This window comes from Vombatus ursinus, unplaced genomic scaffold, assembly GCF_900497805.2.
Source record: "Vombatus ursinus unplaced genomic scaffold, bare-nosed wombat genome assembly UNPS02000577.1, whole genome shotgun sequence".
Classification (NCBI taxonomy): Eukaryota; Metazoa; Chordata; class Mammalia; order Diprotodontia; family Vombatidae; genus Vombatus; species Vombatus ursinus.
The window spans coordinates 28,300,178-28,323,312 of NW_020940355.1; the positions used below are offsets into that span (position 1 = coordinate 28,300,178).

Below are 23,135 nucleotides of genomic sequence, written 5' to 3' on the forward strand. Positions count from 1 at the left end.
CACAACGCGCGCGCGCGAGGGGAGACTCTGAGCGCGCTCCCGAGGGTAGTGGCGTGGGGGAAGTGGATGTGGCGGTGCTGCGTGTTCCCGGGCGTAGTGACGGGGGGCGGGGGCGCGCGCTCGGGGCGCGACGCCGCGGACGAGGGGACGGTCGGAGCTCGCTCCCGCGGACGGAGGTGTGGGGTTGGACTCAGGCGGCGTGCGGTTTGGGGCTGAGGGTTGGGGTGGGGGGGGAAGGGGGCCCCGGAGTCTGCGGTCTCCCCTGCTCGTGGGTCCGTGCGGCTGCAGGCGGCCTGCACCGCTCGGGGGCCGACGCCGGGGCGGCTGCCTCTGGGAGATGGCCATCCTTGGCTCCGAGGGGTGAGGAGACCTGCCGCCGGCTGCTGAAGGAAGAGAAGGAGGCGCCGCCGCCGCCGCCGCCACCTCCTCGGCAGGCGGGCGGGCGGGCAGGCGGGCGAGCCTGGGTAAGCACGCCGCGCATCGCGGGGCTCGGGCGGCCGGGCTGGGTTTCGGGGCTCGGGCCCTCCCCCTCCCCCGGCCAGGCTGGGAGGGGGCGGGAAGGCGGGCTGAGGGCGAAGGGGAGGGCGGCGCTCGGCCTCTTTCTCGGGTGGGTTCGTGGGTCTTGTCCTGAGGGAGATCCGCCGGAGGCCCGTGTTAGTGTCCCGGAACGGGGAGAGTGTTTTGGTGACCCTGGGAGTCCCGGGCTGCCTGCCGGCTTCTCTCCCCTCCGCCTCTCCGCTCCAGTCGCCTATTTAATAATCCCTTCTAACAGTCCTTTCGCCCAGGAGGGCGAGCACCCACCCGAGCACAGCCTTTTTCCGCGGCTTCTTCGTATTGCTCCGTGTGCCTCACCCCGCAGTTACCCTAGCGCACCCCCTTTCTGTGACCCTGCAGTTCCCCATGACCTTGTAGTTTTTTTTCAGTTATTATTCTTCGTCTCATCCACAATTTATCTTCGCTCTTCCCTCCCCCTCCCAATTTTTCGTCGTTGTCGTTTCTCCATTACTTTTTTTTTTTACCTTTATGCTATCATTCTTTCCGTCAGCCCTTTGGTATTGGAGCACTCTTTGGGGGTGTCTTTGCTTTGGGTTATCTTCATTTGTAAAGAAACATTGTCCGTTGCTTTGGCATTTCTGCTTCTCTCGACTTTTAGTAATCTGGCTTTGATTTCTCCTTTTAAAATGTTTTGTGTTGTGTAGACAAACATGAATAAAGCGTGAAGTGATTTCTGTTTCCACATAAAGTACATTAGAAGTAGGTGTGAAGAAGACTAGTGTTAGGAAGAAATTATTTGGACTGCTGTAATCTTGAACCATCTAGTGTATACTCCATGTATAGGTTTATATTAGTCTGTACCTTCTTGAAAAACTGGCATACGTTGGAAACTATGAATTTAGGTTCATGCTGTCTCACTAAGTCCGTGTTTAAACTAAGTAGGGAAATCAGAAGCACAATGTATCAAACATTCAAAAGAAAGTGACTTTGAAAAAGGCCTTCTTTGATTTGGGTGATTTTAAGTAGCAAATTAATTTTGTTAGAAATGACCTTTATAATCCTAGCTAGTTAACTTTTTAAAAAATTAAACTTAATAGTGAACTGATAGGGACTGCTCACTGGACTCCTTTAGTCATCTAATAAAGCATACAGACCCCTTCTCAGAATGTTTCTAAATGCATAAAATAAATACATATGACAGAAAAGAGAGGAACAAGCATTTTGGGGAGTGGGGAGAACAATCATTTATTAAGATCCAACTATATGCTAGGCAATAAGTGCTAATTGCTTTACAAATGTTTTTCACATTTGATCTTCAGAACAACCCTCTGAGATAGGTACATTTATTGTCCTAATTTTACAGTTGAGGAAACTGAGCCAGAAAGAAATTAAGTCATTCGTCCAGGGTCACACTTGAATTCAGGACTTCCTGACTCCCAGTACAGTGCTCTATCCACTGCACCACTTACTGCCTAAGTCAGAAAACTAATTATATTGAAATATAGTTATGTAAATTTTTTTAAAAGTTCATGTACCTTAGAAGAGATATGAAATAAGGCATAAAATTTATTGCTTTATTTTTTAACATTAATAGTGTGATTATAATGTACTATTTATATAACTCAATATAAAAAAGGTTTTACTTGTCTTCCAAAACCCTAATTTTGAGTTACAGTAAATCAGTCAATCAGCAAGTATTTATTAAGGATCAGTCATGTTCCAGCCATTGTGCTAGGTGTTGAGGAAGAAAAGACAAAAATGAAAGTCCGTGCCCTTAGTCTGTCAACTAGTATTTATTATGCACTTGCTATGTACCGGGCACATATTTATTTATTTATTTAGAAGATGGTACTTTAGCTGATAACTTGAAGGAAGCCAGGGAAGCTAGGAGGTGTAGTTGAGGAGGAAGAATTAAGGTTGTGGGAGACAGCCATTGAAAAAACTTGGAATCCAGAAATGAAGTGTCAGTTTCAGGAGGGGAGGGAAACCCAGCAAGGGGGGGGCAGGGGGGGTACCCAGTGTCATTGGATCCTTGGAGTGTATGTGTGTGGGGGGTGGGGGGGTGGTAAGGTATAAAAAGAATGGAAAGGCAGGAAGGGGTCAGGTCATGGAGGGCTTTCTAAGCCAAAAAGGATTTTTTTGATTCTTGGGTTGTTAGGGAGCCATTGGAGTTGATTAAAGGGGATGTTGATGTGGTCAAACTTTTGTTTTAGGAAAGTCGCTGAGTGGAGGGTAGATTGGAGTTGGGAAAGACTTGAAGCAGGGAGAGCAATCAGCAGGGTATTGCAATAGTAGGTGTATGAAGTAATGACGACATGAACCGGGGTGGTGGTAGTGTAGGAGAACAGGAGCTGCTATGTAGGAGATGTTATGAAGGTAGAAACAGAACTGTGCAGTGAGTTGGATATGGGTGAGAGACGAATCCAGGATGATGCTTGGGTTGCAAGGTTGCAAGCCTGGTAACTGGATGATGGTACCTTGGAAAATATTAGGAAGGTTTAGAGATAAAGATGAGTTCAGCTTTGGATATGTTGAGCTTAAGATGTTTACAAAACATGCAGTTTGACATGTTCAATAAAGTTATCCATGTACATGTAAGCATGTCAATAAGCATAGATGTGAGAACTTGATAAATAAATTTGAGAATCTCTACATAGTTTATAATTGAATACATGGGAGCTTAGATCACTAAGTGAAATTGAGAAGAGAAGAGGGTCTAGAGCCTTGGGGGACACTCAGTATGATCAGGATGAAGATCTAGCAAGGGAGACTGAAGAAGGGGCAAGCAGCCAGGTAGGAGAATCAAGAGACAGCTATGTCATGAAATCTTGGAGAAGAGTATCTAGGAGAAGAGTAATTGACAGTGTCAGGATGCAGAAAGGTTCAGAAGAACAAGGATTGAGGCAGGGACACTAGATTTGGTAATTAAGAGATCACTCTGAAGAAAGCATTTTCAGTTGAATGATGAGATTGAAAGCCAGACTTCAGAGAGTGAAAAAGAGAGTGAAAGGAAAGAAGTGGAGGAATCTCTTGTGACCCATCTTTTCAATGAGTTGAGTCATACACAAATGGGAGAAGAGATAGCTGAAGGATGAGAGTTATCAGGTACAGAAGGATTAAGTAAGGGGTTTTTTTGTTGTTGTCATTTATTTATTTATTTATTTATTTTTTGAGGATGGGGGGAACATGAGTGTATTTATGGTTAGTAGAGAAGCAGCCAGTTGGCCCGGGGAGAGGCTGAAGATAGATGAGAGCTTGGGGGTGATAGAGGAGGCAGTCTGCAGGAGAAGACAAGAAGGAATGAGGTCATTTGTGCATGTAGAGGTTTGCCTTGGCAAAGAGAAAGGTCAGCTCTTTGTGTGAGGCTGGGGTGAAGGAAGAGGAAAGTAGTAGAAGGCATCTTAGTGATGTGAATTGAGGAGAGCAGAAGAGGGAGCTCTTGATAAATAACCCCAGTTTTTTCAGTGAAATATGAAGCAAGGTTTTCAGCTGAGAGGGTGGAGGGCTGGTGAGCCAAGGAAGGCTTGAGGAGAGATGAAAAGGTTTGGAAGAGCTGCTGTGTTGAGTGGGATAGTGAGCCAATTAGGGAGGTGTAAAAGGATTGCCTTTAATAAAGTGCGGTCTCTTTTGAGATTATGTAACTATAAATTTGGGATGGACTCAGACAACATAGTTTTTAGAAAGCTTACATTTCTTTATGTTAGACAACATGTAAATATGTAAGAATATATAGAATAAATACAAGATAATGAAGGGCTGGGCGCTAGTGGGAAAGAGAAGGGGCAGGGTCATATGGTAAATGGCAATTGAACTGAACTTTGATAGAAACCAAAGATTCCAGGAGATAGAGATGAAGAACTGCATTTCAAGCATGGAAAACACTGAACAAAGACAGAGAGATGGGAGATGGAGTGTCATGTGCATAAAGGGGAATAATTATAATAATGCTCCAAGATTAGGCTGGAGCAACATTGTAAACAGCTTTAACTGCCAAACAGGAGTTTGTACTTGATTGTAGAAGCAATAGTAACCACTAGAATTGTTTGGTTTATTTTTGTAAACTGGTGGAGTAATGTGGTCAGGCCTGTGTTGTTGGTTCACTTGGCATTGTGTGCAGAATAGATTGGAAAGGGGAGAGACTAAAATTTTTTTGTTTTATTTTGAACTTAAACACCAAATGAAACGGACATTTCCATGCATCTAGTAGAACAGAAGATAATTGAATGTGATACTACGAATCTCTTTGAATATATTATCAATTCAACATATAACTTTCAAAGTTGCCCTGCTTGTCTATGATTCTTTCTACCCTGCCCTTTTTTCTCATTTGTGCATTAAAAAGTTTCCAATGACCCTCTTTTTCATTTTCTTTCCTTTTTTTTTTGGAGGGGGTTGCTATAAACCTTTAACCTACCTTCTTTTCCCTACTCTTCATTTGAAAAGAAAGAAAGAAAGAAAGCACTTGTAAGAAATATGCATGGTCCAGCAAAAGAGATTCCCGTATTGGTCATTACTTCTCTTTTGGGAGGTGGGTAGCATGCTTATGTCCTCTGGAATCATGGTTCATTATTGCAGTGATTAGAATTCTAAAGTTTTTCAAAGTTGTATTTCTTTGAAATGTTGTTAGTGTATAAATTGTTTTCCTGGTTCATTTCACTTCACTGCATTTAGATCTTCAAGACGGGAGAGGTTGAGGCAGAGAGACCAATTAGGGGGTTATTGCAATTGTCTGGACCAGAATTGAAGGCCTGGAATGCTGCTAGTGTGAGTAGAGAGAAGGGAAGAGATGCAAGGGATGTGGAAGGCAGACTTGGCAATTAAATTATCTTCATTTGTCAGTTTCTAAATGTTCACATTGGGTGATCAAACCTTCATTAGACCTAACAGTGATTTTGAATATGCCCCTACTTTCAAATCCTATGCTATTGATCTTATTTAAATTTTTTTGCATATATGTATGCATGCATGGATTCATTCAGTAAACATTTAGAGTGTCTCTTATAATAACAAGTCACATAATTATAATATAGAGCTTTAATGTTTGCAAAGTACTGCACTTGTTATCACATGTGATTCTTACAACCACCCTGTGAGATAGGTACCATTATCCCCATTTTACAAATGAAGAAACTAAGATTCAGAGAGATTAGTTGACTTTCCCAGGGTTGCATAGCTAGTAACTATCTGAAGCAAAATTTGAAACTAGGTCTTCCTGTCAGCATTCATCACTCATAGCTGACATAACTGGTACTAATAGCAGATCCAAGAGGTAGGTGGTACAAATATTCCCATCTTAGAATAGGGTTGGATATATAGATATGGGAGCCATCTTTGGTGGCAAAGAGATGATTGAAAAGATAGAAACTGATGAGATTTTGGAGGAGAGAGTTAAGAGAGAAAAGGAGAGTCTAAGAGTTGTATACTCTTAATGGGAAAATTATGATAATGATCTTGTAAAAGAGACTTGAGAATCAGAAAGGTAGAAGACAAATTGAGAGAGCAATGTCATAGGAGAGAGTATCTAGGAGGAAGAGGAGGCCAGTAGGGTCAGAACTTGTAGAGAGGTCAAGTAGAATGAGGACTGAGAAAAGGCCAGTGTATGTAAGAGTTTTGAGATTGTTGGCAAACTTGGAATACATAATTTCATTTGAGTGGGGAGTCAGAAATCAGATTGTAAAGGAGTAAGAAGTGAGAGAAAGGTGAGGAAATGAGGTAGTAAATACAATTCTCTTTCTAGGAGGTTAGGCAAACCTTACTAAGAATCTCATGGAGAATATTACTTGTTGCCAAATTATCAAAATTATTTGACACTGAAGGAATCTTCAGACATGCATGTTATACTGCTTCCAATTTAGGGACTTGATAGTTCGCAGCCATACTTTACAACTCTGTTATCACCCCCTTAGAGGACGTAACATCTTCATTCAATTTACCAGTGGTGCCATTTGTGTAACTTGAGACTAACTCAGTATGTTAATCGTTTGAACTTATAAGTTAAGACTATATTTAAATATTTTGAAGGGAAATTAAAAAAAAAAGATGTTTTCATCACTTCATTATTCTTTTTTTTTTGGCTAGGCAATGGGGTTAAGTGACTTGCCCAGGGTCACACAGCTAGTAAGTGTTATGTGTCTGAGGCTGTATTTGAACACAGGTCTTCCTGACTTCAGGGCCGGTGCACTGTCCACTGCACCACCTAGCTGCCCCTGTCACTTCATTATTCTTATTTGATCACATTTTACCTCTGTCCCAATAATCTTCAAAGCGTCATTATGGAAACTACAAAGTTGGTTGGGGGGAGAGGTAAGTGCCAGAAAAGTATTCTTGGTTTAAGAAATGTTAAAAGGGAAATGTTAAGCATTGTTAGGAATATAAGGATATGACAAAATTCCTGCTTTCAAGTATTTACCCCTCAAATATGTTTGTTATTAAATGGCTATGTAAAATGCCCTTATAATGTAGAGGAGAGAGGATAATAGCTAACATAGTTGGAAATTGATTTACTAAGGATACATTATCTAACATGATTGTCACACCAGTGAAGTAGATGAGAAAATTCAACTTCCAGTTATTTTCTCCAAGGTCACATTGTAGGTGATATGGGACTAGAACACAGGTTTTCTGATTCCAAGTTCAATTCTTTCCCAACTGTACCATTAAGATAAGTATACAAATATAACTGTGGTAAAAGGTAGAATGTGTAAGTGCTATGAGATAGCTTCAAGAAAGTGCTTTTGGGGTTGAGCAAAAAAAGGACCCTTTTTTGGGGTGATTAAGAAAGGCTTCATGGAAAAAATAGTATTTGAGCTGAACCGTGAGGGATAGGATTGTATGCTAGGGTTCAACTCAAACATTTGTTGAAGGTTTAGTGTGTAGAGCACTGTGTTAAGGGAAATAAAAAGTTTAGATAAGATAGTCTTCATAAAACTTAATACATTTTAATAGGGGAATATAGCACAAACATAACTAATACAAAGGGATAAATTTGAATGTCAGAGGTAATCCCTGTCACTTGTCCCATAGCCTCCTACTCCCTCAAAAAAAAAAAGGCAGAATTTGAGGGAAAGATCATTGACAACTTGTGAAAAAGAGTATACTGGAGTTGGAGTCAGAAGACCTAAGTTTGAATCTCTGGGCTTCCATTTCATAGTTACAGGACCTTGGGTAAGTCACCTATGTAAAATGAGGATAATAATTATCCTGCTTACCTCACAGTCTTGTAAGAATCAAATAAGATGATGAATATAGAGTAACATGTATTTGTGAGCTGTAATTATGGTCAGAATTTAAGAAGGGTAAGATAGTAGGAAGGAAATTCCAGCCTGAAGGTACAGCTTGAGTAACAGTGTGGAGGCTGACAAAGGGAGATATGTAAGCAGAAAAATAGGAGATGTGTCTGGTTGGTTAATGGTAGAAGGGCATTTTAGACGGAGATAACAAAGCATTGGAAGTGGGAAAGTGGATGGTGTTTTGAGGCCACTAGGTATAGGCCAGAAAAGGGAAATGAGGTTGGAAAGGTGGTTTTAGATGAGTATGAGAACCTGGAATGCTAGACCAGGGATTTTAGAAAATAATAGGCAGTGAGGAACCCCTGAATGTTTTGTTTTGTTTTGTTTTGTTTTGTTTTTAAATAGTAAACTTCAGTGGTTCTCTGTTACTTTCAGGGTTAAATATAAAACCCTATGTTGGCTTTTAAAGCGTTTTATAACCTGCTCCCTTCCTACATTTCAGTCCTCTTACACCTTACTCCATTCCATGTACTTTGTAACCAACACGGGTCTCTTTGCTATTCCTTGCATATGACCCTCTATTTCCTAACTCTGGACCTTTTCACTGGCTATCCCCCTCATGCCTGGAACTCTGTCCTTCCTTATCTCCACCTTCTGGCTTTCTTTGATGCCTTCAAATCTCAGCTAAAGTCCCACCAATATTATGGTGAAACGCAATAAGCGTTTCTCAGCCCTCCTTAATCTTAGTGCCATCTAGCTGAGATTTATCTCCAATTTATAAGTTTGTATATTGTCTCCCCCATAGACTATGAGCTCCTTGAGATTAGGGACTAGTCGTTTTTTTTCCTTCTTTGTATCCCCAGCCCTTAGTGAAGTACTTAGGGCATGATAGGTGTTCAATAAATGCTTTTTGCTTGTAGGGAAATAACATGATCTGAATTGTGTTTTAAGAAGATTGCCCTTGGAGTGGTGGGCCAGATGATTTGGGATAGATAGAGATTGGAATCTAGGAGAGTAGTTAAAATGAGGGGGCAGGAGATGGCCTCTGTGTTCCTTCCAGCTTTAAATTTATGACCTTATTGTAGTAGTCCAAGTGAATGGTAAGGATGGACTTAACACAACAATAAAAATGGGAGTTACTCTAGCCACTCCAGTGTCTTTGTCAAGAAAACCCCATGGACAAGTACATAGGGTCTCAAAGAGTCAGACATGACTGAAAGACTGAACAACAACAAATGTAGTTTAAAGGTTTACAGATACAGTGCTGGTATTGGTATTGGACCGTGTCTTACTTAAGTTCATTATCAGGTTGGTACAAAAAGGTGAATTTTTTTAGCCTCCACAACTTTTAAAGACAATTTGCCAAGTTATCGCATGGTAGGTCCTTGAAATATTCAAGTAAAGATTGCACAGCACTGTCTTATCGATACCCATAGATAACATTGCAACTGTTGTCTTTCTTTTCCAGTTAAAGTGACTGAGGATCAGAAGGGCATAAAATGACTTGCCAATGATAGTATCTAATAAATATCAGTCTGATTTGGAAACCAGACTGAACTATACCAATTTCTGATTTATTCCTCTCATTTCCTGTTGGTTTACTGGTGGTGGCAGTGGAAATGGAAAGAAGGGTATGGAGGTTTTGGAGGTAAAATTGTCAGAACTTAGGGGTAATTACTGGCTATCTGTAAGTCAAATGATTGAGGTTTGAAGCCATGGTACTTAGGAAAATAATGGTGTCATAACAAATAATAAAGTCAGCAAAAGAGCAGGGAGAGAAAACATGAGTCCTTTTTTGTATATGTCGGGTTTGGGGTTCCAATTGATATACCTAAATGAAGCTAGCTATTGGCAATTGGAAATGTGGTCCTGGATATGAAGCAGCTACTGTTATTGGAATACAGTATTAGGACCACATAGAAGTGATGGTTGAAGCCATGGTAATGGATGAGATTTCAATTTTAATTGAGAGTGATCTGGTGAAACTTCATACTTTAAGAATAATGGGAGAGAAAAATATGAATCAGTCCCAGGCCATGGAAGAGCTCAAAAAGGAGTTTGAGAAACAAGTAAGAGAAGTAGAGGAAAAACTGGGAAGAAAAATGAGAGTGATACAAGAAAATCATGAAAAACAAGTCAACAGCTTGCTAAAGGAGACCCAAAAAAATACTGAAGAAAAAACACCTTAAAAAACAGACTAACTCAAATGGCAAAAGAGGTCTAAAAAGCCAATGAGGAGGAGAATGCCTTAAAAAGCAAAATTGGCCAAATGGAAAAGGAAGTCCAAAAGCTTACTGAAGAAAATACTTCCTTAAAAATTAGAATAGAGCAATTGGAAGCCAGTGACTTTATGAGAAATCAAGATGCTGTAAAACAAATCCAAAAGAATGAAAAAATAGAAAACAATGTGAAATATCTAATTTGAAAAATAACTGACCTGGATAGATCCAGGAGAGAAAATTTAAAAATTATTGGACTATCTGAAAGTCATGATCAAAAAAAGAGCCTAGACATCATCTTTCAAGAAATTATCAAGGAAAACTGCCCTGATGTTTTAGAACCAGAGGGCAAAATAGAAATTGAAAGTATCTACTGATCACCTTCTGAAAGAGATCCCTAAAGGAAAACTAGGAATATTGAAGCCAAATTCCAGAGTTCCCAGGTCAGGGAGAAAATATTGCAAGCAGCTAGAAAGAAACAATTCAAGTATTGTGGAAACACAATCAGGATAACACAAGATTTAGCTGCTTCTACATTAAGGGACCGCAGGGCATGGAATATAATATTCCGGAGGGCAAAGGAGATAGGATTACAACCAAGAATCACCTGCCCAGCATAATTCTTCAGGGGAAAAAATGGTCATTCAGTGAAATAGAGGACTTTCAAGTATTCTTGATGAAAAGCCCTGAGCTGAAAAGAAAATTTGACTTTCAAATACAAGACTCAAGGGAAACATGAAGAGGTAAACAGGGAAGAGAAATCATAAGAGATTTATTAAGGTTGAATTTTTTACGTTCCTGCATGGAAAGATGATATTTGTGACTCATGAGTCCTTTGTCAGTATTAGGGTAGTTGGAGGGAAAAAATTATATGTATGTATAGATAGATAGATAGAGGGCACAAGATGAGTTGAAGATAAAGGGGTGATATCAGGAGAATAAAATTAAGGGGTGAGAGGATTATACTGGGAGAAGGAGAAAGGGAGAGGTAGAATGGGGTAAATTATCTCACATGAAATAGACTGGAAGAGCCTTTTACAGTGGAGGGGAAATGGGGGAAGGTGAGAGGGAATGAGTAAATCTTATTCTCATAGGATTTGGCTTAAGGAGGGAATAACATACACACTCAATTGGGTATGGAAATCTATCTTACCCTACAGGAGATAAGGGGGAAAGGGGACAAGAGAGCAGGGAGATGATAGAGGGGAGGGCAGATTGGGGGAGGGAGTAATAAGAAGCAAACACTTCTGAGGAGGGACAGGGTCAAAAGAGAGGATAGAATAAATGGAGGGCAGGATAGGATGAAGGGCAATATACTTAGTTTTTCACAACATGACTACTATGGAAGTTTTTTGCATGACTACATATGTATGACCTGTATCGAGTTGCTTGCCTTCTCAATGAGGAGGGTGGGTGGGGAGGAATTTGGAACCCAGAGTTTTAAAAATACATATTAAAAAAATTGTTTTCACATGAAACTGGGAAATAAGAAATACAGGAAATGGGGTATAGAAATCTATCCTGCCCTATAGGAAAATAGAAGGGGAAAGGGATAAGAGAAGGGGAGGAGAGGTAGAAGGGAGGGCAGATTAGGGGAAGGGGTATACAGAATGCATGCCATCTTGGGGTGTGGGGAGGGACAAGATGGGGAGAAAATTTGAAACTCAAAATCTTGTGGAAGTGAATGTTGAAAACTAATAAATAAATTAAAACAAAACAAAACAGAAAAAGGGTAATGGGAAGAAAGATCCATTTTATAGTGTGTTCAATAGCTTGTATTATTGCAACAGGTTGGGTCTCCCTGCCTCAAGTTTCTCCTCATTCCAATCTATTTTTCATTGTCAATAGTGATTTTCCTAAAATAAAGATCCAACCATGTCAAACCCCTGCTCTGTAAACTGTCTTGGCTCCTTATTGCTTCTAGGATTAAATACCAAATCCTCTGTTTAGTATTCAAATCTTTTTATAACCTAGCCCTTTCCTACCTCTAAAAAATGTTATTATTGATGTTTTCTGTTTCTTCTATCACTGTGATATCCCAAGTATCCTTATTTTCTCCCTCGGAGAGCCATCCCATTTTGACAAATAGTATTTTTTCTAGAGAGGAAAAAACATGTCTGCACAATTAATCAGTACATTGAAAGAGTTTGAAAAAATATGCAGTGTGTGACAGCTGTGGACTCCCTGCCTCCAGGAAGGGGAAGGTTGGGAGTGTCTTCTCCTATTTCTTCCTGTGAGTCCCAATTGATCTTTATAATTTTGTTACATTTTTAATTTTTTGGTGTGGTGTTCTTTCTATTTAAATTATTGTAGTTACTATGTATATTGTTTTCTTGCCTCTTCACTTTGCATCAGTTAATACACATCTTTTCATGCTTCTCTGTATTCATCATAAATCATTTAAAATCATTTTAGTAGTATTCCATTACATTCATATGCCACAATGTGTTTGGCCATTCCCCAATTGATGGGCATTTACTTTGTTTCTAATTCTTAGCTATCACAAAAAGTGCTGCTATAAATATTTTGGAATATATGGGGACCTTTTTTTCTTATCAGTGGCTTTCTTGAGGTGTAAGCCCAGTAATGGGCTCTCTGGTTCAGTGAGTATGGGCAGTTTAGTCACTTTATTTTGCATAATTCCAAATTACTTTACAAAATGGTTGCACCATTTCACAGCTCCACCAACAATGAATTAATGTACCTAATCTTCTTACACCCTTACCAACTTTAACTATTACTAAATGAGTTCCTAAGTTGCTTCGAGCATTAAGTCTGTGATCCTGTGATCTCTGTCAGACTATCCTTTCAGGTCGGGATCTCTCCCAGTGTATAAATGGGTCAAATTGATGTTCTGTGGCAATGGAAACACAAAGGAGCAGATGGAAATGACCAGTCAGTTCAGATCATTGACACTGAAAACCCTCATTTGGGGAAGTAGAGGATTAAAATTAATTTTAATTGTTTTAAAATTATATGTATGTTTCACTTTAAAAATAGAGGATGTATATTTGTGGTATAGTAAATAGAGTGCTGGGCAGCTAGGTGGGAAGTAGATAGAGTGCTGGTCCTAGAGACAGAAAGACCTGAGTTTAAATCTAGACTCAGACACTTACTACCTTTGTGACCCTGAGCAAGTCACTTAACCCCATTTGCCTAAAAAAGCCCCTTCTGGATCACTACCTTGTTGTGGCAGAGGGGCTTGCTTAGTTCAATGAAACCATGAGCAATACATGCAGGGTTACCCATGACTAAGATCATAGTGGAGAGCTCTGACCCCAAAAAAGCCCCCCAAAACAGTGATCCATTGGAGAAAGAAATGACAAACTGCTTCAGTATCTTTGCCAAGAAAATCTTATGGGAAAAATAGTCCATGGGGGTCACAGAAGAGTTGGACACTGCTGAATGACTGAACAACAAAGATGGAATGCTAGACTTGGAGTCAGGAAGATAGGAGTTCATATCTTGCCTCATACACAATTAATGACTGTGTGGCCTTGAGGCAATTCCCTTAACCTCTTCCTCAGTTTCCTTATCTCTAAAATGGGGATGATAATAATAGCACCCAAAATTGTTAGGATTAAGTGAGATAACAGGTAAAATACTTGCAAACCTTAAAGATCTATATTAAATACTGGCTATTATCTATTTTCAAAGTACTCATAGGATTATTTTAATTATCCCTAGGACATGTGAAAGATGTTGTTTTTTCAAATGTTTTATTTATAATTTTAAAAGAATGAGTAGGTCCTTTAAATCAAGGGGTCGGAGCAGAGTTTTTGATTATAACTTTTAAAAATGTGTGTGTGTGTGTGTGTGTGTGTGTATTATATATATGAGTGTAAATTAAGCACAGAATAGTATTGGGAGGCAATTGAGAGCTCACTTCAGAGTCAAGAAGACCTAGATTAAAATCCAGTCTTAAGACTCTGGCAAGGCAACTCTTGATCTGAACACATAAAGGGAATTTCAGATTCCTTTGAAATCACAGGTCTGGTTGTTGTTGTTGTTGTTGTTGTTTTAAGTATTTACAATAGTTTGCAGTACAACAGAAAATAAAATTTTTTAAAGTTTTTTTTTAATAATTTTCTTTGTTTCTTTGTTCAGCAATTGAAAAAAGAGACCATTAATCTTTATTATGTATAGTTTGTTTTTTCAGGTACATAGTACATTTAACAGTGTAGTACCAGTACTGGCCTATATGCTTGCATCCCCTTTTGAACTTTCTTCTCTCTTATTAAAATTTTTCATATTTCATTGACATACTTTTTTTTGTATCACTGTCAGTTTTTGCACCACTCTCAACCTTCTCCCTCAAAAATAAAAATTCGCCTTTGTAACAGAAAGTAAAATTCATGCATTGGTCATATCTGAAAATGTATTTTTCATTCTGTACTTCTAGTCCAACATCATGCTGCCAAATGGTAGGAAATATTTTTCATTAGTCTTCTGGAATTATAATTGGTCATTGTTTTCAATGGTTTTAGAGTTCATGTCTTTCAAAGTTGTTTTCCCTTTATAGTACCAAAGTCATTATATAAATTATTCTCCTAGTTCTGTTCATTTCACTTTGTAGCAGTTCATAAAAGTTTTCTCAGGTTTCTCTGAATCACTCATATTTATCATTTTTCGAGTATAATAATATTCTAATATATGCATATACTTTAATTTTTTCACTCATTCCCCAATTAACGGGTACCCATTTTGTTTCCAGTTCTTTCCTACAAGAAGTGCTGTTACTATAAATATTTTATACACATAGGTTATTTTTCTCATTTGGAGGGTTATATGCCTGGCAATGGTATTGCTAGATTATAGGATTATGCACTGTTTAGTGACTTTTTGGACATAGTTCCATATTGCTTTCCAGAATGGTTGTCTTAGTGTTTTTTCAAGTGACTGGTTAGTTATTAGTTTGTATGACTTTGGTCCAGTTACTTAAACTCTCTATCCAGCCTGTTCTTCATTCAAAAAATAGGATCAGTAATACTTGTATTATCTGTATGAAAGGCTGGTTGTAAAGAAAGCATTTTGTAAACATTAAAGTGTTATAGGAATTGCTACTATTATTCAATAAACATTTACTTAGAACTTTAGGGGCAGCTAGGTGGCGCAGTGGATAGAGCTCTGGCCTTGAAGTCAGGAGGACATGAGTTCAAATCCAGTTTCAGACACATGACACTTACTAGCTGTGTGACCCTGGGCAAGTCACTTAACCCCGACTGCCTCACCAAAAAAGCAAAAAAAAAAAGAAAAAGGAACTTCAAGAGATCTGCGATTTTATTTTTAAGTTTACTTCTTCTATCAGTGTAATTTACACCCACTTCATACTTCAACAGGCAGTTTTCATTAGTTGTTTGATCCCCCACCCCCATCCCTCATGATCATTAGTTACTGGCTAGCCTTTTAACCCAAGAGTTAGAAGGGACTTCAGAGGTCATGTATTCCAGTACACAAATAAGAATTGTCTCTAAAACATTCTCAAGGAGTAGTCTTCCAGCCCTTCATGAAATAGTATTTGTAAAGTACTTAGCATAGTACCTGGCACATTGTAGGTGCTTAATAGATGTTTATTCCCTTCCTCCTCTTCCCTTCAATGAAGATCCTCATTTATACATGGATTCACTACCTCCTGATGCTGCCCCTTTCACTTTCACCTTACATCTACTGTGAGGTTTAGATTGGAAATAGTAGATTCTTGAGGGTGTTGAATGTCAGGGTCAAGATTTTATACTTTATTCAGCAGGCAGTAGGACATCACCAAAGTTTTTGAGTAGAGGAATAGTGTGATCAGAAGAGTGCTTTTGCACTGAGGGTAGCAGTATGAAGGATGGATTGAGAGGAAATAGACTAGAAGTGGGAAGACCATATAGGAAACTGTAATAACAACCTAGGAAAGAAGAAGTAAGATCCTTAAATAAGAGTGATTGTAGGAGGAGTTGAATTACTAGTTTTGTGTTCTATAGTCCCAGGACGACCATAGTGAAAGTTGTATGGAGGCAAATTTTAGGTCATTATAAAGAAAAACTATAAATCTTAGAGTTGTCCAAAAAATGGTATGGGCTACTTATTCATAAGTTAGTGATTTGCTCATCACTAAAGATGTTCAGATAGAGACTGGATAACTATGTTTTAGTGTACTGCAGGAATGCATTAGCCAGGTGGCTAAAGTAGATAACCTTTGAGGTGTCTTCTGATTCTGAAATCGTGGAATTCTAAGGAAAGATTTCAAATATTAAATGCAGACAGCTCTGTATTTTTTGAAACTTCAGAATTTACAACATAAACTGTGATGTAGTACTTTTATACATGTGTTATCTCATTTAATCCTCAGGAAATTATCATGATGTAGGCCAGCAGCTATTATCTCCAAGGTCAGTCAAATAGAATATGTGCACATTGTAGCCCTTTGGCTCCTGGTTCACTGCTCTTTGCACTCATGTACTTTTCATGTTTCATGGAGGCAGTTTAATAAATTTGGAAAGGACCTTAGGGGAGGCCATCAGTATAATCTGTAACCGAACAGTAGTCTCTACTTGTTTATGTCTATAGTGCTAACTCAAAGCTTTTCATTAACATAACCTTTACCTTATTAAAATAACCTATACAGCAAGATCTTGGGATTTCTGTTGTATTGATAAGGAAACTTTCTGCCTGCTTGTTCAGTAACATTATTTTATTTTGCAATAAATAGTCGTGAATGTTTTATCTTTTAGGGAAGAAGAAACTGCTGTTTTTGGAGAAGACTTGGGTTTAAATACCAGCTCTGCCCCTTAATTCGTTTATCCTTGAGTAAGTCACATCATCTTTCTGGACCTCCTTTACTTGTATCCTACTACCTCTGCTTTCCTAATCTCTCCACACTACCTGATTCCTTATTTCAATCCCCCTTAGCCCACCTACCCCCAAAAGTTCTGCAGGCAACAAACTTGCTTGCATTTTAAATCTTTTCCTTTTCCCACTCCTTCCATCTTCTGGCTTTCTCTGAGACCTGACTTCTTCCTGGTTACACAGCCTCCCTGACAACCCTTTCTAGTACTGGCTTCACTTGCACTGATTCCCGTGGCTCACTGTTCAAGGTGGGGAAGTTGGAATACTCCTTGTTCCCCATTGCCACTTTGAAGTTTTCCCTTTACCACCATCACTCAGTGACCTCTCCTCTTTTTAAGTTCATGGAATCCACATCTACCACCCAATCAAAATCCTGATCACTGTTTTCTATAGACCTTCAGAACACTTTTCTTGCTTCCCCACTGAGTTCAGTATCTTTCCTCCAAACTCCTGCCCTCATACTAAAAACACCCTAACCTTTCAGTTCCTTAAACTGTTTATTTCCCCTAACCTTACTTTTCCATCCCACCTTATCCCCACACAAAGACCATCATTCCTTTGATCTTGCTGTCACCCCACAGATGTACCACCTCCATGTTCATGAACTCTGAAATTCTCTTGTTTGATCACACTCTATTGGCTTTCCACCCCTTCCTCTGCCTTCCAGTACCAAACTCTACTCTTTGTCCACACTGTGGACAATTCCTCAGCCTCTCAATTTTCTTTCAGGCCATCACCCCTAAACTAGGCACACTCTCCTTTGCCCATCTTGACTTCTTGGTGAACCAGTTCAACTCCACCTTGTCCCCTTCTTGAGTCCCTGGCTGCCTTATCCTATTGTCAGATATGCAATGCCAAGCCTCAGCCTTGTATCGCTTTCACTTTCTGCTGCCTGAATGCACGTAGAGAAAATCATACAACCATTCTGACTGGGTCCAATAAAGATTTATGTTACATAGCCTGAACTGAACCTTCTTGGCAGCTAAATGATTGTTTTACACCACTCTAATTAAATCATTATCACTCAACACAGTGACTCTTCCAAAATTTTTCATTCTTCCACAAACCTCTCAAGATTCCCTTTCCATCTAACTTCTGTGCTGAGAACTTTGCCTCATTTCTTAACAGAAAAAATTAAGCCCATTCCCTGAGAGTTACCTCTTTTCCTCTCCTCCCCATCTCATATCACTCTGATGCTTCTGCTACTGTCTTCCCCTTTACTTCTGTTTCACATGAAGAGGTGGTCCTTTTTCTTGCCAAGGCAAACCTCTCCATGCACAAGTGACCCCATTCCATCATGTCCTTTCTAGCAGGTTGTGCCCCTTATCATTTCCACTGTCTTCAGTCTGTCCCTTTGTAATGTCAAAGACCCATGTCTCCCTATCCTTAGACCTTCACTGGATCCTTCTTTCCTTGCTAACTGTTGTCCGATATCTCTTCTGCCTTTTGTGCCTAAACTTGAGAAAGCTCTCTCTATGATAGATGCCGCCAGTTTCTCTCCTCTTGCTCTCTTCTTCATTCTACATTTGGGCTTCAGACTTCATTGTTCAAGCAAAGCTCTCTCAGAACTTAGCAGTGATTTCTTAATTGTCAAATCTAATGGCCTTTTCTCAGTCCTCATCCTTTTTGACCTTTATATAGCCTTTGATGCTGCTGAACATCTTCTCCTCCATACTCTCTAGGTTTTCGGGGCACTAATCACTTCTAGTTCTTTTCCTACCTGTTTGACCACCCCCTTCTTAGTCACCTCTACTTGATCTTCATCTAGGTCATGCCTGCCAGCCATGAGTGTCCTATTCTAGCCTAAGCCTTCTTTTCTTTTCCCTCTGTACTATGTCACTTGATGATCTCATCAGCTCCCACAGATTCAGTTATCTCTGTATTGATGATTCTCAAATCAGCTAACCTATCTGCTGACTTCCAGTCTTGCATCTGCAACTGTCTTATTAGGCATCTTGAACTGGATGTTCCATAGACATCTTAAACTCAGCATGTCCCAAACTGAACCCAAACCCTCTCCTCTTCCAGACTTCTTTGTTACTATTAAGGGCACCACCATCCTCTTACTTCCTCAGGCTCACAACCTGAGTGTCATCCTTGATTCCTCACTATCTCTCACCCTCCATATTCAATCTGTTGCCTGTTTTCACCATTTTAATATCTCTGAAATATACATTCCTTCTCTTCTCTTATAGTGCTCCCATCCTGGAATGGTCCTCATCTCCTCAGGCAGTAGCTTACTGGTTGGTCTGCCTGCTACAAGTATCTCCCCACTCCAGTCTATCCTCCATTCAGCCTTCAAAGTAATTTCCCTAAAGCACATGTCTAACCATGTCATTCCGCTACTCAGTAAACTCCAGTAGCTCCCTATCACCCCCAGGATTAAATATAAAATGCTCTGTTTAGCATTTTAAAACCCTTAATAACTAGTTCCCCTCCTTCACCTTTCCCCCCACCTTTTTTTTAGGCCTTACACACCCCACAAACTCTTTGTTCCAGTCATACTGGCCTTCTTGCCTGCTCCTTGAACAGTACACTCCACCTCAGTTTCAAGTATTTTCACTGACTGTCCCCCATGGTTGGAATGCCCTCCCTCCTCGTTTCTATCTCCTGATTTCTCTGGTTTCCTTCAAGTCTTCTTCTACAGGAAGTCTTTCCCAATCCCTCTTAATTCTAGTGCTTTCCTTCTCTTGATTATTTCCTGTTTATCCTGTGTGTTTTTAGTAGGTTGTTCTTCATTAGACTGTGAGCTTCTTGAAGGCTGGGGCTATCATTTTTTTGTAGCATCAGCATTGAAACACAGTGCCTGGCGCATAGTAATTCCTTAATAAATGCTTATTGACTGACTTAAGTGATAGTATTGAACTCTAGATCATCTTCAAAGTCCTTGTGTAGCGATGAATCAATTAACAAGCTTTAGTTAACAACTTAATATGTGCCTGGCATTGTGTTAGGTGCTAAGGATACAAATATAAAAATGAAATAATCTCTGCACTAAATGAGTATATATTCTAATGGGATGTGTAACACGAAATGAGGAATAGTGTCCAGACAAGGGAGTTTTTGGTTTAGACAGACATCCGTAGCAGTGGAGGTAGAGGGCAGTAGGTAGTCATGTCCTTTCCAGTAGCAATTGGGGGGTGGGTGTGGGTGTGTTCATTCGTGTTCCTCAAGCCAGTGGTGGAAAGTGGGTAGGGTTGATTGAAAGTCAGCAGGTTTAATGGCAATATATTTATGCTGGATGGGCCCTAGCGACCTGGTGGGTGGCTTGAAGGAACTGCAAAGCATAGCCTAGGGGTTTTTAACCTTTTTTGTGTTATCAGTTGGCATTCTCATGAAACCTATGAACCTTTTCTCAGAATAATGTTCTATAATGCTTAAGCTATAATACATAGGATTACAAAGGAAACCAATTCTATGGGGTTATGTAAAAAAAAATTTTAAAGGTCACAATCCCCAGGTATAGAGCCTCTGGCATAAGGCATACATACATACACAGAATTAAGTGAGTTTTTACCCACCCACCATCCCAGACAATTCAGCTCTAGGGAGGGATCTAAAACTCAGATGATTAACTGTCCTGGGTAGGATAGACCTAGACAGTCTGGGGGTTAGATCCTAGAGGAGAGATCTGTCCCTGGTGGGGAGGAAGCAGGGATTATTGCAAGGTATCTGTGAGTCCTGTTGGTCTGCTAAATGGGATGTCAAACATGGTTTGGGCCTGACTAATTTTAATGAGTTTCAGTGAGATTTTCCTGTTTCAACTGAATGTATATGATCTCTTGAGAAAAAATTTAGAGGATGAATTTTTTTTTGTGGAGGTATGTTGGCTCTGGATAAGACTCAATATGGAAATAATTTAATTATCCCTTGATATTTCTGAATTTTGGCAGACTTATATTTGTAATGCATTTCCATAAGAGGTGTATTATACATAAAGAAAACTATTATGAAGTATCTAAATTAGAGGGATAATTATTCACCTTTTTACAGAGCTTTAATTTGCATAAAAATTCATCCTAGAATTGCTTTAGTTAGCTTTCCCAGTACATTTACAAAATAATTCCATTTAGGGATAGTAAACAATAGACGACAGAAATTTGAAAGTTAGAAAAGATTGTCATTTAAATCAACTTTTTTTTTTTTTTAAAGAAAAGAATAGGCTTGAACATCTTCTTTGCCTCATAGGATCCCTCTCTTCCTTTGAGATCCAGCTCAGGGACCACCTTCTTCATGAGACCTTTCTTGATTCACCCTGCTATCAGTTACCTCCCTCCCAAACTGCCTTGTATTTAGCTTGTTGTTGTTCAGTTCTTTACTTGTGTCTGCCAATAACTGTCCGTGAGGTTTTCTTGGCAGAGATACTAGAGTGGTTTGCCGTTTCCTTCTCCAATGAGATTAAATTAACAGTGTTAAGTGAGTTGCCCAGAGTCACCCAACTAGTAAGTGTTAAAAGTCTAGATTTTGAACTCACGTCTTCTTGACTGCAGTCCTAGTGCTGTATCCACTGGGCCACCTAGCTTGCCTTGCACTCAGTAGGTTCCAATAATTCTTTTTATTTCTTATTGTTTTGTTGTGTTTTCACCTTTGTTTTCTGTTTTGGCAATTTGATTTTCTGCCTTTTTAATTAAATTAGGTGATGTTTCATCAGTTTTATTAGTATTTTTAAAGAACTAGCTGTTAGTTTTTTGTTGTTTTTTTTTTCATTTCTGGTTTCCAACTTATTTATTCCCTTCAATAGTTTTTACTATATTTTCTTTTATAAAGGAAAACAGTTGTATGGAAAGTTATGTAAAAAAAATTTTTTTAAGGTCACGATCCCCAGGTATAGAGCTTTTTTTTTTTTTTTTTGGCTTTCAATTAAAAAAAAGCATGTTTCATTCATTAATTTCCGTCTTTTCTTGTTATTGTGTTTTTAGAGAATGTATTTTCCCCCTCATGATTACTTTAACTGAAATTTTGATGTTTTATTTCATCATTATCATATGCTTTTACACAATTATTGTTTTTCTGGTTTGTTCTTTTATCTACTTGTTTAAGATTTCTGTCAGGTCTCTATGTGGGGTCTTTTGTTTCTGCTTCCTTACTTGATTACTGTTTTTACTGTAAAGCATACGTTTACTCGTTTTGTATTTACAATAACCACTATGATTTAATAAAAGATCAGTTTTTATAAAAGCTCTATGTTTAGCAAAGAAATATGTATGTACTTTAGCAGACCCATGTAGAACATTATAAATCTTTTTAGCTGTAATTTTTCCATCAGTTTGTTCAGATCTCCTTTTTTGCTTTTGTATGTCTTTCTGTTAGATTTGGGATTTGGGACTGAGATTGGGACATTAAAATCTCCTCTGGCACCGTGGTCACTATCTGTGACTTCTTGTAATACGGTAAATTTTTGGAATTCAGATGCTAGTAGCATATAAATGTAATTTTGATATTAGTTTATTATCTCTGGTTCTTTTCAGCATAATAGAATTTCCTTGTGAATTTTTTTTTAAATTTATCTAATAGGATGATGACAACTCTGGCTTGGATTCATCTGACATGTAAATTTTTTTCTGTCTCATTTTTATTCTGTGTATATCTTTGTTTTAAATGTATTTCTTGTAAGCAACACATGGAGTTCTGTTTCTTGTCTGATCTGTTACTCTTTTTCATTTTATTGAATTGTTTAATCCATTCACATTTAAAGTCATGAAAGTTAGGTTTATATTTCCCTCCATTTTTCTTTAATATTATTTTTTCCCCAAAATTAGAACTCTGCCCCTACCTCCCTCTTGTAAAGACAGTACGTTGTTTCTTCACTTAATTTTGCTTAATCTGCTTTAAGCTAGCTCTATTCCCACCAACTTTCTTCCCTTCACTCTTAGGCCCCTCTTATCTCTTGTATGTCACCTTTTCCCCTAGTTTTAGAATTTTGCTTAACTTACTCTTTTTTCTTTGTTTTCTCTGGTTATGTAATTCTTTACCTTTTTTTCTTCTCACTTTAGTAGTCAAGTAAAATGTCCCTCTCCTTCACTTTATTTTTTTTTATTTGTTTCTGTACTTTTTTCTAAATAGATTTCTTTCCTTTATCTTTTCCTTTTTTATCTTTCCTTTCTGTCTGCTCTGGACTTTTATTCTTTATTCATAATTTAGTCTTTTAAAGTATCTATTCCTCATGAATTAAAACTTCTAGGTGTTCCTCATGTTAGGCATTTTCCTACTTCCCTAATAGTGTACTTCATTACAACCCTTTTCCTTCTTCCATGACCATTTCCCTACATTTGTCATTAAATCTGTTTCCTCCTGGTTTTTTGCGTATTACTTGCCCCCAGGAAGGAAGAAAACAAATACTTACAAAGTGCCGACTTCATTT

At 38.8% G+C, this 23,135-nt stretch overlaps 1 long non-coding RNA gene across 1 annotated transcript in view; it reads left to right on the top strand.

Annotated features, from left to right (window-relative positions):
• The first annotated feature begins 415 nt into the window (after positions 1-415).
• LOC114028492 overlaps positions 416-23,135 on the top strand; it is a 30,772-nt gene continuing 8,052 nt past the window's right edge. The window contains exons 1-2 of the long non-coding RNA XR_003567366.1: positions 416-464; positions 16,660-16,735. This is a non-coding gene — a long non-coding RNA (uncharacterized LOC114028492). The remainder of the gene's footprint in view (positions 465-16,659; positions 16,736-23,135) is intronic.